This window comes from Chiloscyllium plagiosum, unplaced genomic scaffold, assembly GCF_037043375.1.
Source record: "Chiloscyllium plagiosum isolate Xiang-an unplaced genomic scaffold, Cpla_swu_hap1 HiC_scaffold_9, whole genome shotgun sequence".
In the NCBI taxonomy this organism is placed as follows: Eukaryota; Metazoa; Chordata; class Chondrichthyes; order Orectolobiformes; family Hemiscylliidae; genus Chiloscyllium; species Chiloscyllium plagiosum.
Genome location: NW_028270147.1, coordinates 73055581 through 73072616, shown reverse-complemented (window position 1 = coordinate 73072616; position 17036 = coordinate 73055581). Strand labels below are relative to the sequence as shown.

The window sequence follows — 17036 nt, the reverse complement described above, 5'->3', positions numbered from 1 at the left end:
TTCATACTCTTGTCCTTGGCTATTGCTCCTCTTCCTGACCCACTTCAACTCTTCTCCTCTGCACACATTGCTGGTTCCCCTATTCTTTGTTCCTCTCCTCTTACCTCCTCATACCCATATGTGCTCCCCCTCCTGACCCCTTCATGAGTCAATCCATATCCCCTTTCTCCACTCCCCCCTCTGCACCCCTCTTGCACTCTCTACAACACCCCCTCTGTAACCCCTCTCCTCACTCCAATCTCTTTTTAAACCCCTTTCCCCTCTCTTTCTCCTCTTCAACCCCCTCCCTCACCCCATCCTCGCATCCATCTTCACGGTCCCTCCATTCTTCCCCATCTCCACACTTCCCCCTCCTCTTTCTACACCCCGTCTTCAGACTCCCTCCCTTTTCTCCACCCTCCCATATACCCACTTTTCTTACCCACCTCTCCCTCCTTTACATTCGTGGTTGTCAGAATTGATAACTATTTATAGCCATAAAATATAACCACCAGTGAAAGGTGACTTAGTTGATGAAACCGTTCTCTCTCAGTTGTTAGTTCTTGGAAATACTGATCATTTATTCTTGCTGTTTGTGTTGCCCATTCACTTCTTAGCCTGTCCAGTTCACTGCTCTTTTCTGACAATGTCTAAATAAAACTTTTCACACAGTTGTAGCTATACTTAATTTTACATTAGGCAACAAAAACATACAGTAATCTTGTATAATTCATTAAAATGCATAGTAAATTATATGGTATTCAGAAATTAAGTAGCTTGAAAAAAATTGCTTAATAACAGTTACTGTATTCATGTTTTTTGCATTGGAGTAGCATCTGAGCTTACATTTGATTAATATGTAAAAAAAACGTCAAATGTAAACGTGCAAAAATTGCCAGAATTTACTACCATCAACCTAATTCTGATTAAACACTGGAATAGGGCATTAAAAATTAACAGAATGTCAATGACACCTGAAAATGCAATGTGTGTATACTCATACATTTAAAGCGTCAAAGCAACCTCCAAGTCCAGAAAAGATTTCAGTGTAGCAACTAGTTGATATAGCTGTCTTATGAAACAACAGTGTGTAGTGTTGCAGAAGACCAAGGATGGCTGACCACCAGGAGGTAAAGGCCAATATTACTAGCAATTCTTCATCATACAGTGACATAAACACAAATACCCATCATGTCACATCGAAAATGCAGATAAAAGTTCCAATTAATTTCAAAATATACAATATCCAAACTGTAGAATGGAAAGGTTCGGAAACAGTACATGTGGGAAGCCACAGGATGCGGGAAGACAATCTTCACTGTTATACGACACATGAAGTCAGCAAAGCCATTGGAACAAAACTGAAACCTTTGGTAATTTAAACACATTGAAACATGTTGAAAATTAAGTTCCCTGGCGAAGGTTTTGTGGGCATCCATGACAACAGTTGGGTAAATGAGGATGGAGTGAAGTTATAGATTGATATGAAACACACATCCAAGAGAAAACAGAGACTCAAAGTCTGTATTTCAAATTTGGGCATATGCATTAACAAGCCATTCAAAGATAACATTCATGCCCAGAGGGGAGTGGTTGATTGGGGGGGGGGGGGGGGGGTGGCGGGGGGAGCCTTCACAAAAGGAGTGTAAATGTGGATATTGCCTTGCATGATGGATAATGTGGATTTAATGTCAAATCGCAGCATGTTATTAATACACGAACTGTCATTAGATTGTTCAAAAAACATCAGTGAATGGAGAGCTAAAGAGAACATGAACGGATGATTCTGAAGCTGTAAGTAGCATAGCTGATTCACAGTGGGATCCTTACAACAATGTCATAGCCCAAGTGATTCAGAACAAGTTAAATGAAGTCTTTGCATCTGGTACTGAAGATGTAGGCCCACACCTGCATCCTTAGTTCCAACCCAGAGCAGAGTTCCAATTTTACTTTCTACAATATTTTGGGTTTGACTTCCATTGCCGGATTCATCCAACAAATGGAGAGCAGCAAATCATGCAGACAGTGGAGGAGTGAGTCGCCACGGGAGCCATGGTCCCTTGTGATAGCAATTTGCTTCCATATTTCAATAAGGCTTATTGCAGTGTAGAAAAGCTCATTGCATAGGGTGCAACATATTAATTATGGATAGAAGACTAGCTGTCAACAGGAAGCAGACTGCATGCATAATAGGTCTTTGGTTGATTGGTAGAATGTGATCAGTGGAGTCCCCAGGGATCTCTGCTGGGGTCTCAATTTTTACAATTTACATCAATGATCTGGGTGAGGGGAATGAAGGCAAGACAGCTAAATTTGAAGACAAAACAAAGATAGGTAGGAAAGGATGTTGCAAAGACATAAGGAGGTTGCCGACAGATGTAGGAAATGGAGTAGTTAGGCAAAAATATGGCAGATGGAGTACAATATGGGAATACTGTATATGGAGTTGTCTACTTTATTATGAAGAATAGAAAAGCAGAGTAGGACTTAAGTGGAGAATGACTATCGGATTCTGAAGTGCAGAAACATTTAGGTGTTCAGGTATAGGAACCAAAAAGTAAGTATGCAGGTATAGCACAAAATAAAGATGACTAAAGAGATGCTATATTTTATTATGAGAGGAACTGAACATAAATATAAGGTTTTTATGTTTCAGAATTAGAGGGCATTGGTAGGACCATATCTCGAACAGAGTGCACAGTTTTCATATCCTTTTTTAAGGAAGGATACAAGTGCATTGAGGCAATTCAGAGAAGACTAGATTGCTACCTGGAATAAGTGAGTTGTCTGATGAGGATCAGTTGGACAAGCTGAGCTTGATTCCAATGGAGTTTAAGAGAGTGAATGGTGATTTAATATAAGTTTATAGTATCCTGAATGAGTCTTGACAAGGTGGATATAGAAAGGAGATTCCCTCTTGCAGAACAGTTGAGAATTAAGATACACTTAAAAATTTTAAAATTAAGGGCTGCTTTTTTTCAGGTCACAAAAGAGGACAAATGTTTTCTCAGTTGATCGGGAAAAAAAGTTGCACAAAGGCAGTGGAGATGCGATCATTGAATATTTTCAGGATAGAAGTGGATAGATTGTTGTTAAATGCAAAATTTGGAGTTTCAGACGTAGAATGTGGAATTTGCAATACAAACAGATCAATACAATTTGCAACAGGCTCCAAGAGTCAACTGCTATTCCTACTTTGTACATTCAGAAATAAACATAGCTTAAAAAAGGTCACAAAGCCTCTGACAAACTGACAGAAAGTAGAATAATGAAGAGGTAGAATGGCAGATAAGTGAGGAGTATGGTGGCAGAAAGGCAAGGGGGAAGGATATCAGATAATCGGGGTGAAGGGGTAGGGTAGCAAGGCATGACAGCATTGGGAAGCAGGAAGTGGGTGAAAGGGTAGGATGGCAGGTATGCAAAAGTGCACAAGTAGTATACAAGTGGTTGAGGGGTATGGAGTCAAGTTGCCTCGTGAGAGAATAGGGAACCAAGTGGGAGGAAGGAGGATGGGCGCTAAGATGAAGGGTTAACGGTGTTAGGTTATGTGGGTGATAGGATAGGATAGGTCACATTTTGAAGTGACAACCACCAACAATGATTTACATTTTATACTCAACATACAAGTCAAACCTCAGCTTTGGAATGATTTTGAGAGACTTCAAACATCAATATCTATGGCATATTAACAATAGTAAGTGGAAATTCAGTAAAAATCTGAAAGCCTGATCACTAGGTTGTAGTTGAAATTTCAGCATACCTTTTGGTTGTCTGTTAATTGCTTGTTCAGGTCATCTTAGGTTTTTTTAAGCTGCTCTTCTAACAGCAACTTTTCATCCTGAAAAAATAGAGGTCAAATATCAGCAATTTGGGACATTGGCCACACGATAAATGTGTTATAATGCATTAAGTTTCTTTCAAACAAACTCAGCAGCCTGAATTTAAAAAGAGATGTATTTTATAGTGCTAATATTTTAAATGTATTTCAGCAAACAAATTAGAACAACAAGCAAACTACAGTATAGTCTTTAACGGAAGGTAGAAGCAATTTGCAAAGACCCGGATATTGTTTTCATGGTATTGATAAAATTAGAAAAATCTTCCTGGAAGACTTTGCAACAATCTACATCATATTTAAACACAGCTCTCAAAAACAAAAAGCAGATTAAGGACAAATAAAAACAACATCTGAAATACACAAATGTTCAACAGGTTTTCATATTAAATCAAATTAAAGATTAAGAACTGGTTGCATAAATATAAAATTCAATACTGTCATATGCACAGTACAGCATGATCAAGAGAGAAACGAAATACGATTCCATTTACATAAATTTTACACTTCCTAGTGCTCAGCATAACTAACAATATTAATGACTCTCAGAAGCCTGTCCACCATCTACACGAAAAAGTCAGGAGTGTGAAGGAATATGGATGAAGCAGTTAAGCATGACACCAACCAAGTCAAGACAGTCCACTTCTTCATTAACAGAGTTATACACACTCTCCATCCCCACTGCAACATTGCTACAGTGCAGCAGTTCATTAAGGTTTCTTCAAAAACACAAGATCTCTATAACCTAGAAGGTTGCAGGCAGGTGATACATAAAAACACCATCAACTGCAAGCTCCCTATGAATGTCAAACATGATTTAACCTGGGACATACATCACACCTCATTCATTGCCAGAGTACTGCGAGAGTAACTTCATTGTATGAACTGCACCAGTTCAAGAGGCCTAACTCACAATTAGGAACAGGCAATGAATGCGGACCATGCCAGTGACACTCGCGAATGATCAAAACAGGATTATTTACATTACTTCACTTGTCACATTTGAAATGTGAATAATGTTTAGGGATCGACAGAAATATAAAATACTAAGCTAATTGAAATTATATATCCAGATCTAAACAGAAATTAAAATATAAATCCACTATTTTTTATTTTGAACCACAAGTTATAGACAGAGATACAGTACTGGACTAGCAATCCAAAGATCTGGATTAATCCTCCAAAATGACAATTCAAGAATTTGAATCTGGTTTAAAACAAATAATAAGCTGGTATTAGTAAAAGCAACCATGAAATTGGATTGACACAGATATCCAGTTGGCTCACCAATGTCCTGTAGGAATGACAACTGCTATCCTTAACTATTTTATGATTATTGTCCATACCAAAATGACTATTATCCCATCCGCTGAAGTGCCCTAACAAGCTTAGTGATTACATCAACTGATACAAAGAATTCAGCTTACCACCAATCTTTTAGGGCATTAAATGGTTAATGAACACTACCTTTGCTTGCAGGCACACATCTCAAGATTGAATAAGAACAAATAACCGTGGGGAAAAAGTCCAGAATGGAATTCAATAAATGTTTTTTCATGCAAATTATGAATACTTGCTAAAGACTTCCAGTTATGGAAGCGAAGATTCTGCAGGTAATAGAGAAAGCAGTCAAGATGTTGCGAAGAAGCACCATGGAAGGATGAGTTGAAATGTTAGGTGACATTCCCTGCTTATTCTTACCTTTGTGAAAATGTGCATTACGATAGGACAAACACATACAGAATTACCTTTATACATTTTAAACAGGCAGCTAAGTATTTCTTTATTTCCACATCAGTTCCATGTAGTAATTTTAAAGAAAGGTGGGTCAAGTGTTTGAAAGCATTGGTCTCCACAACATTTAGATAGGCAGGTGTACAGTCAAATACAGGTGCTGAAGAAACTAACTGCAGCAGGAATCTGTAAGACACATAGGCTCAAACTATATTTGTAGAATTTTAACTCATGAAGATGGCAAATGATAACATATCATTCAAATACATCACACCCCAGTAACTTTATATTGTTAGCAGCTCAAAATTATGATCAAAAATGTGCACATCTGAGGAAGAGATCTAAAGATAGAACTTCATGAGATACCAATACAATTGCCTGAAAAGTAATAAACTGTCGCTGATAGCCAAGGAGGTCTCCTAGGAAGGGAAGCAAAAACAAAATGGTCTACATATTTGATTTTGTCAAATAGATATGACCTAATGAATTTTTCTAAATGTATTAGAGACATTCCACAAGAACTTATTTTCCTATGAATCTGAATTATTGTTCCCAATGAAATGACAAGACTTTTTTTGAATTTACTGTTCAGGTCTGGCAGACAGTTGGTGTGCGTACTGAAAGTACATTCTCCCTCCCGGTCTCACAGCGAAAGAAGAAAAGAAATACAGGATTCAAGTTTAATTTTCAGTAATTTTGGAGAAACATTAATATGAAGCATTAACTCGGTTTCTCTTTCCACAGACGCTGCCTGATCTGTTGAGTATTTGTAAAAAGTTTGGCTTTTATTTTAGAAATACCTGACTGCATATATCTCCACTTTAGAGTTTCGTTCTTTTCCTATTTGCTTATTGGATACCACAATTTTACTTCCTCATACATACTATTTATGCATATTCACAGAGTAGTTCTTCATTAGTAATCCTTAGTGCTGCATCTCTTTTCCTGCCTCATCTTACTGTAAAAGAAGTTGAGAAGATCTTTCTCCACTTCAATGCACATTTTAAAAGTAATGTATTTATGCATAAGCTGGTGAACATTCTTTCAGACTAATTCTGGGTTTGAATTAAATTATATTGTAACATCAACCTTTTATCATTTGAAAAAAAAAAATCAAACCTTGCACTTCTGTGTATTTATCGAAGGAATCAAAAATAGTAAATATTCTGCACATTTCAAAACATTACTCACCTTGGAACATCTTTGTTCTCCTCTTGGATGCACTGCTGTAGAAGATCTATAAACTTTTGTGGGAATGCAGAAAAATCTACTAAGAGCCTCCACTTTTATTTAATTCACCTTCCACTTTTAAATCAAATGTTTAACAAATTTTAAAAAAACATATCATTCCACTTGCAGAGTACCTACAAAGGCTACATACAAAACTAAAACCAAGAGAACAATTTGCAATGTCAAACTGCAAGTTTACTCATGCGTGCAGAATATACACAATGTTATGTGTCGAGTACACCTTCAATACAACCTTTCCAACTGGTTTCTCAAACTATTGTTATTCAATCGGACGCTTTAGCCTGGCTCCAACTATTCAGTCCTACCCACAGTTCAGTTAATCATAAACAGGTTGTTGTCACCTGGTCAACAAATAAAACCTCATGCTAGGGTTATAAATTTTCTAGTCTCTAGCACAACAACGCTGAGAAGATGCAGCTCTCACTCTTATACTAGCACACGACTCTACTTCAGGTTCCAATAGTGAGCAGATGACAGAAAAGTCCAACTCAGTTGAACCAGAGAAACATATCAATAATTGAACTTTAGAATAGACAGCACATTAAACAGTTGTGGCAGTAAAGTTACCACACCTGTTCTGCTAAACTACCTTGGGGTTACCATTGGCCAAATACTGAAATGGACTCGCCATATAAAAACAACAACTACAAGAGCAAATCAGAAGCTAGAAATACTACACTGTGTAACTCACCTACTGTCCACTATCCACAAGGCACAGGTTAGGAGCATGATGGAATACTTCCCACCTGTCTGGATGACAGCAGATCCAACAACATTCAGGAAACTTGACACCATCTAGGACAAAGTAGTCAGCTTGTCTAGCACCACATTCACAAACATCCATGCCCTCCAACACTAATGTTCAGGAGCAACAATGTGTACTATATGGAAGATGCACGGCAGAAATTTACCAAAGATCCTTAGCACCTTCCAAACACACTACCACTTCCATCTAGAAGGATAAGGGCAGTAAATACATGGGAACACCACTGCCTGCAAGTTACGTTCAAGCCACTCACTGTCCTTACTTAGAAATACATCATAGTTCCTTCACTGTCACTGGGTCAAAATCCTAAAATTTCCTTCTTAATGGCATTGTGGGTCTACCTTCAGCACATGAATTCTAACAGGTCAAGAAGGCAGCTCACCAACACCTTCTCAAGGGCAACTAGGGACAGGCAATAAACACTGGCCAACCAGCAACACCCACATCCCAAGAGGATTAATGCTCAGTTTGAACCAAGCTTCATAAACCTGCTTTTTCTCTGAAGGCAATTTAGGCACATAAACATACAAATTAGGAACAGAAGTAGGCCATTTGGTCCCTCCAACCTTCTCTGTCATTCAATAAGATCGTGGCTGAACTAATAGTTTTAAATTCCATATTCCCATTTACCCTGATAACTTTTAATTCCCTTGCCTGACAGGCACCTATCTCAATGACTCAATTTTCACTGCTTTCTGATTAAAAGAGTTTTTTCGCATCAGAGAGCGGCGGGAGCTGGGCGGAAGTGAAGGCAGAGCGCAAAGCCGGTCAGGAAGGTAAGTGATTGTTATTTGAAAGGGTGTGTTCTAGACCCCAGGTCCTACAAAGTAGGGCCTCCCTCCCTCCCTCCTCCTCTAACCTAAATTAAAAGTCCACAGACTTGCCCCAAAAAGAGTCCAAGGAAGTTCCTGTGGATTGAAGAGTGAGACTTTAGCTCAGAAGTCTTCGACAAGGAGGTTGAGTGAAGTGATTACGCCACATTTGAAGAGGGTGAAGACATGACTGCCAAGCTGGTTCAGTGTGCTACGTGCTTGATGTGGGAGGTCAACGACTCTGGTGTGTTGGCTCGTATAAGTGTGGAAAGTGTGTGCACGTTCAGCTACTGACAGAGCATATTGCAGCACTGATGAAAGAACTCGAGGACCTTAGGCTCATCCGAGAGAACGAGATCTTTCTGGACAAGACCTTCAGCGAGGTTATTACACCAATCGTACCAGAAGAGAGCAGACGGTGAGGAAGGCAGAGAGGAGACAGGTGCAAGAGACCCCGGGCGAAGTACCTGTCAGGAACAAGTTGAATCTTTTGGAAACAGTAGAGACAGATGACACTGCCAGTCCGCGAGGCGGCCAGGTCTGTCAATCAAAAGTTGGCATGGAGACAGAGCGGAAGAGTCGGACATCGCACAGAGCCGTGGTAATAAGGGACTCCATAGCGAGAGGAACTGACCGGGGTTTTTGTGGCAGCAGATGGGACTTAAGGATGGTGTGTTGCCTTCCTGGTGCCAGGTTAAAGACATCACAGACAGAGTGCAGGAAATCCTCAAGGACGAAGGTGAAGAGCCAGAGGTGGTGGTACATGTCGGCACAAATGATGTCGGGAAGAAGAGGAGGAACATACTACAGCGGGACTTCGGAGAACTAGGAAAAAGGCTGAAAAGCAGGATGTCCAAGGTGGTTATCTCCGGTTTGCTTCCAGTTTCTCGGGCTGGTGAGGCCAGAAACAAGGAGATAATGGACTTGAGCGTGTTGCTGGGGAACTGGTGCAGGAAGCAAGGATTTAAATTCTTGGATCACTGGGATATGTTTTGTGGTAAGCATAAATTCTACAAGAGAGACAGTTTGCATCTTAATAGGTTAGGAACCAGCATTCTGGCAGGCAGGTTTGCTACTGCAACACAGCTACGTTTAAACTAAGTAGCGGGGGGGGGGAGGGGGAAAAAACTGGATGTTTAAGAAGGAAATTGGAGGGAAAGTTAGAACAAGGGAAGTCAAGAAAGACAACTGTATCAATGAGGCAGAAAACTCAGAAAGGGATCATGCTGTAAGGTTGAGTGAAATAGGAGTTGATGGGAAGGGTGAGGGCAGTAACAAATTAAAAATACTATACATGAATGCACGAAGCACTAGAAATAAGATGGATGAGCTTGAGGCTCTTTTGGAAATTGGCAGATACGATATTGTGGGGATAACCGAGATGTGGCTTCAAGTGGACAGGGCCTGGGAAATGAATATTCAAGGCTACATATGCTATCGTAAGGACAGACTGATGGGCAGAGGGGGTGGGGTGGCCATGCTGGTAAGGGATGATATTCAGTCCCTTGCGCGGGGGGACCTAGAATCAGGGGATGTAGAGTTAGTGTGGATAGAGCTGAGAAATACTAAGGGCAAAAAGACTCTCTTGGGAGTTATCTACAGGCGCCCAAACAGTAGTCTGGATGTCGGATGTATGTTAAATCAGGAGCTGAAATTGGCCTGTCGCAAATATATTACTACAGTTGTTATGGGGGATTTCAACATGCAGGTAGACTGGGAGAATCAGGATGGTACTGGACCTCAAGAAAGAGACTTTGTGGAGTGCCTCAGATGGATTCTTAGAACAGCTGGTGCTGGAGCCGACCAGGGAGAAGGCAATTCTGGATCTGGTATTGTGCCTCAGGGACCTCGAAGTGAAGGAGCCATTGGGAAGTAGTGACCATAATACAATAAGCTTCAATCTGCAATTTGAGAGGGAGAGGGTACAATCAGAAGTGACAATATTTCTGTTGAATAAAGGGAACTATGGAGCTATGAGGGAGGAGCTGGCCAAAGTTCAATGGTGCAATACCTTAGCAGGGATGACAGTGGAGGAACAATGACGGATATTTCTGTGTATAATGCAGAAGTTGCAGGATCAGTTCATTCCAAAAAGGAAGAAAGATCCTAGGAGGAGGCATGGGTGGTCGTGGCTGATGAGGGAAGTTAAGAAATATATAAAGTTAAAAGAGAAAAAGTATAACAAAGCAAAGATAAGTGGGAAAACGGAGGACTGGGACGCTTTTAAAGAACAACAGAGGATTACTAAGAAGGAAATACGCAGAGAAAAAATGAGGTACGAAGGTAAACTGGCCAATAATATAAAGGAGGATAGTAAAAGTTTTTTTTTAGGAATGTGAAAGGCAAAAAAATGGTTCAGACAAAAATTGGGCCCTTGAAGACAGAAACAGGGGAATATATTACGGGGAACAAAGAAATGGCAGAAGAATTGAATTAGTACTTCAGATCTGTGTTCACTGGGGAAGACACAAGCAATCTCCCTAAGGTAACAGTGGCTGAAGGACCTGAACTTAAGGGAATTTATATTTGCCAGGAATTGGTGTTGGAGAGACTGTTAGGTCTGAAGGTTGATAAGTCCCCGGGGCCTGATGGTCTACATCCCAGGGTACTGAAGGAGGTGGCTCGAGAAATTGTGGATGCGTTGGTGATTATTTTCCAGAGTTCGATAGATTCGGGATCAGTTCCTGCGGATTGGAGGGTGGCTAATGTTGTACCACTTTTTAAGAAAGGTGGGAGAGAGAAAACAGGAAATTATAGACCAGTTAGTCTGACCTCAGTGGTGGGAAAGACGCTGGAATCTATTATAAAGGATGTAATTACAACACATCTGGATAGTAATAATAGGATAGGTCAGAGTCAGCATGGATTTATAAAGGGGAAATCATGCTTGACTAATCTTCTGGAATTTTTTGAGGATGTAACTCTGAAGATGGACGAGGGAGATCCAGTAGATGTAGTGTACCTGGACTTTCAGAAAGCTTTTGAGGTTAGTGAGCAAAATTAGGGCGCATGGTATTGGGGGCAAAGTTCTAACTTGGATTGAAAGTTGGTTGGCTGATAGAAAGCAAAGAGTAGTGATAAACGGCTCCATTTCAGAATGGCAGGCAGTGACCAGTGGGGTACCGCAGGGATCAGTACTGGGACCGCAGCTTTTTACAATATATGTTAATGATATAGAAGATGGTATTAGCAATAACATTAGCAAATTTGCTGATGATACTAAGCTGGGTGGCAGGGTGAAATGTGATGAGGATGTTAGGAGATTACAGGGTGACCTGGACAAGTTAGGTGAGTGGTCAGATGCATGGCAGATGCAGTTTAATGTGGATAAATGTATGGTTATCCACTTTGGTGGCAAGAACAGGAAGGCAGATTACTACCTCAATGGAATCAATTTAGGTAAAGGGGCAATACAGTCAATGTACACCAGTCAATGAAGGTAAGCATGCAGGTACAGCAGGTAGTGAAGAAGGCTAATAGCATGCTGGCCTTCATAACAAGAGGGATTGAGTATAGAAGCAAAGAGGTTCTTCTGCAGCTGTACAGGGCGCTGGTGAGACCACACCTGGAGTACTGTGTGCAGTTCTGGTCTCCAAATTTGAAGAAAGATATTCTGGCTATTGAGGGAGTGCAGCATAGGTTCACGAGGTCAATTCCTGGAATGGCGGGATTACCTTACACTGAAAGACTGGAGCGACTGGGCTTGAATATCCTTGAGTTTAGAAGACTGAGAGGAGATCTGATTGAGACATATAAGATTATTAAAGGATTGGACACTCTGGAGGCAGGAAACAAGTTTCCGCTGATGGGTGAGTGCCGAACCAGAGGACACAGCTTACAAATACGGGGTAGACCATTTAGGACAGAGATGAGGAGAAACGTCTTCACCCAGAGAGTGGTGGCTGTGTGGAATGCTCTGCCCCAGAGGGCAGTGGAGGCCCAGTCTCTGGATTCATTTAAGAAAGAGTTGGATAGAGCTCTCAAGGATTGTGGAATCAAGGATTATGGAGATAAGGCAGGAACAGGATACTGATTAAGGATGATCAGCCATGATCATATTGAATGGTGATGAAGGCTCGAAGGGCAGAATGGCCTACTCCTGCACCTATTGTCTATTGTCAAAGGTCACATAACCCTCAGAATTTTCTGATAAGATAGAGATGAGAAGATATCTAATGTCAAAACAATGCCCCCTAGTTCTTGGCTCAACCACAAGAGAAAACATCCCTTTTCATGTCCACTTTGTTGAGATTGTTCAAGCTTTTACAGACTTCAATCAAGTCAGCCTTCATTCTTCTGAGCACAATTGGAAATGAGCTCAATTTGTCCAAACTTGTCTCATAACAGAATCCACTCATTCAAGATATCAATCTAAAAAACCTTCTGAACCATTTCCTCAAATAAAGGAGGTCAAAAACCACATTGAGATGCGATCTCACCAACTCCCTGAATAACTAATGCAGAACATCCTTATTTTATGTTCAATTCCTCTTGCAGAAAAGGATAGCATTCATTAGCCTTTTATTACTTGTTCTACTTGCATACTAACTTTTTGGGACTCCTGTGATAAAGCACCTAAATCCCACTGCACCTTTGAATTCTGTAATCATTCATATTTAAGTAATATTTTACTTGTCACATTCTATCAATCAGAAAAATACCAATTTATTCAGTTGTTTCTAACGACTGAAAAAATATTGACTAAAGTTTAAGTAAATAGTTTGAAAAAAATTACAATTATGGCAGTACTGAGAACTATACATTACGAACACACTGATGGCACATGAAAATACCAAACAGAAAGTAAATACTCATGACTGCTTTAGGAGAAAAACAATTATGAACATAACATTACATTTACAAGACATTATATTTTTAAACTTGGCTATAATCTAATCTCAAACTATACCACTAAATACAATAAATAAGCAAACCATTGCTTACCTCTGAAAATCTTCTTCTGTAACTATTAAGTTATAAAGAAAAAATGGATCTGAATCAGCTGTTAATCAGACTACCAAATCCTGCAATTAAAAAATTAATTTGCTTAAGTTGATCCACTGGTTAGCAGTGTTAATGGTCGCAGTTGTACGCCAACATAGCAAAAATACTTACATTTACTCCCATTGGTATAAATCTGATAATGTGTGTATTTGAATGAGGGTTACTGGACCAGAAACATTAACTCGGCTTTCTCTCCACAGATGCTGCCAGACCTACAGCATTTTCCCAGCAATTTGTTTTTCTTTAGGATTTCCAGCCTTATCAGGTATTTGGGTTTTTTTTGTTATTTAAATTTATATTTCTGGACCATATTAGAAAATAAAAATTGGGCTTGGCCACTTATCATTCTAGAACTCATTTCACTGAAGTGAGCTTCAACAGGTCAGCCAACCTACGGCTGACAGCACCCAAGTGTTCATGCATGAGCAACTCTATAAATGATAAAATTAGTGATATGGGTATCGGATGGAGGTAAGAAAATGGACTCAATTGTGATGCCCTCTTTAAAAAAATGTTTTCATGGCAGTTACTGTGAAATCTAATACGTAAAGGTTGGTAATGTCCATCTTAGTTAGGAATTAAAACCAGATAGCAAATCTTTTGGTAAGTATCCTTAGACAGAAGATTGTAGTAAATAAGGAAATTTCAGATATCTGAATTATATTCTGTGGTTTAATTGGATTCCTGTCAATGATGACGATTAAGGGATGACATGATGCTGACATCAGTAAGAGCAAAGATACTCATCCATAATGAATGTGATAAGAGAAAGGTCTTAGACATTAGGCTAGAGAGCTGCATTTGATAACCCACTAAGTGCAGAAATAAATAAAATACTACAGTATGTAAGAAGTTAAAGAGCATTACATAGAGAGGAGGATAAAGAAACTCAATGTATGCACAGATACTCCAGAACAGGATCTCAACATGTAAGTTTTGGCTCAAAGCACAAGATAAAGCATTTAACACACAAGAAGGCCAACCTTTTTTTAAATTAAAACACACTGACCTTTGTAAGCAGGATTAGATGCACAATGCAGCTCAACAGTTACCCGAATACTTGTTTGCCTGCAAATAAATGTTTTTTTTAAATTAAAAAACAATTCCTTTTTTTTTTGGAAAAATTACGTCTTTTTAAGATTAACACAGCATGAAGTTGATATACCTGCTGATAGAAGATTAAAAACAGTTAACATGGTACTTGAGGTAGGCAAGTCATGATGCAGTGTTATTGATGAACTAACATGCTCATTAACAGGACCTTCATTATTCCCTTTGAATCCTCCCACTTCCTCCATACAAAAGGGGTAGACTTGGGCACCCGCATCGGCCCCCAGCTATGTCTGTCGCTTTGTTGGCTACGTAGAACAATCTATCTTTCGGAGTTACACTGGCAGCACTCCCCACTTTTTCCTCTGTTATGTTGATGACTGTATTGGCACCACTTTGTGCTCCCATGAGGAGGTTGAACAGTTCACCAACACATTCCACCCTAACCTTAAATTCACGTGAACCATCTCTGATACATTTCTCCCTTTCCCAGACCTCTGCATCTCCAACAACGGTGACCGAATTAACAATGACATTTTCTACAAACCCACCGACTCCCACAGCTACCTGGATCCCACATCCTCCCACCCTGCCTCCTGCAAAAATGCTATCCCGTATTCCAATTCCTCTGCCTCCACTGCATCTGCTCCCAGGAGGACCAGTTCCACCACAGAACACACCAGATGGCCGCCTTCTTTAAAGACTGCAATTTCCCTCCCAAGTGGTTGAAGATGTCCTCCAATACATCTCATCTACGTCTCGCACCTCCGTCCTTGAACTCCACCCCTCCAATCGCAACAAGGACAGACCCCCCCCCCCCAATCCTCACCTTCCATCCCACCAACCTCCGTATACATTGTATCATCCGCTGACATTTCTGCCACCTACAAATGCACTCCACCACCAGAGATATATTTCTCTATCCAGTTTCCATAAAGACTGTTCTCTCTGCGACTACTTGGTTAGGTCCACGCCCCCCAACAGCACACCATCCCCTCCTGTCACCTTTCCCTGCTACCACAGGAATTGCAAAACCTGCACCCACACCTCCCTCTTCATCTCCGTCCAAGGCCCTAAAGGAGCTTTCCACATCCATCAAAGCTTCATCTGCACTTCCACACGCCATTTACTGTATCCATTGCTGCTGATGCAGTCTCCTCTACATTGGGGAGACTGACTGCACACTCACAGACCGCTTCAGAGAACATCTCCAGGACACTCACACCAATCAACCCCACTGCATCATGGCCAAACATTTCAACTCCCTCCCCCACTCTGCTGAGGACATGCAGGTCCTGGGCCTCCTCCATCGACACTATCTTACCACCAGATGCCCTCCCCCAACCTTATCCCAGTTCCAACCTTTCAGTTCAGCACCATCCAAATGAACTGTCCTATCCGTCAATTTTCCTTCCCACCTATCCGCTCCACCCTCTTCTCCAACCTATCACCTTCACCCCCACCTCCATCCACCTATTGCATTCTCAGCTACCTTACCCCAGCCTCATTCCTAATGAAGGGCTCCTGCCCAAAATGTCAATTTTCCTGCTTCTCGGATGCTGCCTGACCTGCTGTGCTTTTACAGCACCACCCTAATCTGGACTCTAATCTCCAGCATCTGCAGTACCCACTTCCGCTCTTCATTATTCCATCCAATGCTCCGGAAGCTTAATGGTTTCAGATGGATAACAAACAGGATGTTTTCCAGTATACTATAGTTGATCACACCATTCATCTCCAAACCTTCCCCTTCACAGATGCTGCAAGGATCAGTGCTCAGGCCTTAGCTATTTACAATATATGAACAACTTGGAATCAAACATAATATTTCCAAATTTGCTGGGTGGGAAAACTAGGTGGGATTGCAAGTGGTGAAAAGTGCAAAGGCTTCAAGGTGATTTACACAGGCTTAGTAAGTGTACAAACGCATGTATTGCAATATAATGTGGACAAATATGAAGTTGTCCACATCAGGGGTAAAATTCAGAACGGCACCGTTTTTTAAAAAATGGTGATAGATAGAGAAATCTTGAGATATAAAGGTCACTCAAAGCAACATGTGGTTTAGGTACTTGCTATGAAGGCAAATGGCATGCTGACCTACACCCATTTGTAACCCAACGGCTGCCTGTAAACCTACATTCATATAACAAATACTATTCCTAAAGGTGAGAATGGGCCATTTTTCTGGCTGCCAAGGGAAAGTATCTGAATTCCTGGTCTCATTTCTGAAGAATCCTTAATATTTTTATTCACTCGGGAGACATGATCATCCCCCCCACCCACCTTGGTATTGTTACTTGAGGTTCAGGAAGTGAGTTGTGAAAATGAGGTGGGTGTGGGATAGAGTCCAGGCCTCTTGATAGCAGGAGTGGAGCACTGGCAGGGATGGGCTGGAGCTGAGATGTTCTGTTTAAGATGCCTTCCTCATTTATCTGGGACCTCATGTTGTTGTGGAATTTATACAGTGCAGTGATAGCAACTGGAATGCTGTACAGCAGGTTACAAGTGGAATAGAATATAATGAAATGTGCTCTTTCAATAGTCTTCCACTAGTTCCTCCACAGGAGATAGTTAATTAATTCAATGCCTTTCCTCTGGGGCT

The 17036-nt window shown here is 40.6% G+C and overlaps 1 pseudogene across 1 annotated transcript in view; it reads right to left on the bottom strand.

Moving 5' to 3' along the window:
• The window catches only part of LOC122554073 (spindle assembly abnormal protein 6 homolog), a 45617-nt pseudogene that overhangs the window by 27429 nt on the left and 1152 nt on the right, over nucleotides 1-17036 (bottom strand). The window contains exons 2-8 of the transcript XR_015758007.1: nucleotides 14365-14449; nucleotides 13322-13401; nucleotides 7032-7052; nucleotides 6740-6826; nucleotides 5563-5734; nucleotides 3740-3817; nucleotides 520-629 (exon numbers count right to left, since the gene is read on the bottom strand). The product of XR_015758007.1 is annotated as a spindle assembly abnormal protein 6 homolog (transcript). The remainder of the gene's footprint in view (nucleotides 1-519; nucleotides 630-3739; nucleotides 3818-5562; nucleotides 5735-6739; nucleotides 6827-7031; nucleotides 7053-13321; nucleotides 13402-14364; nucleotides 14450-17036) is intronic.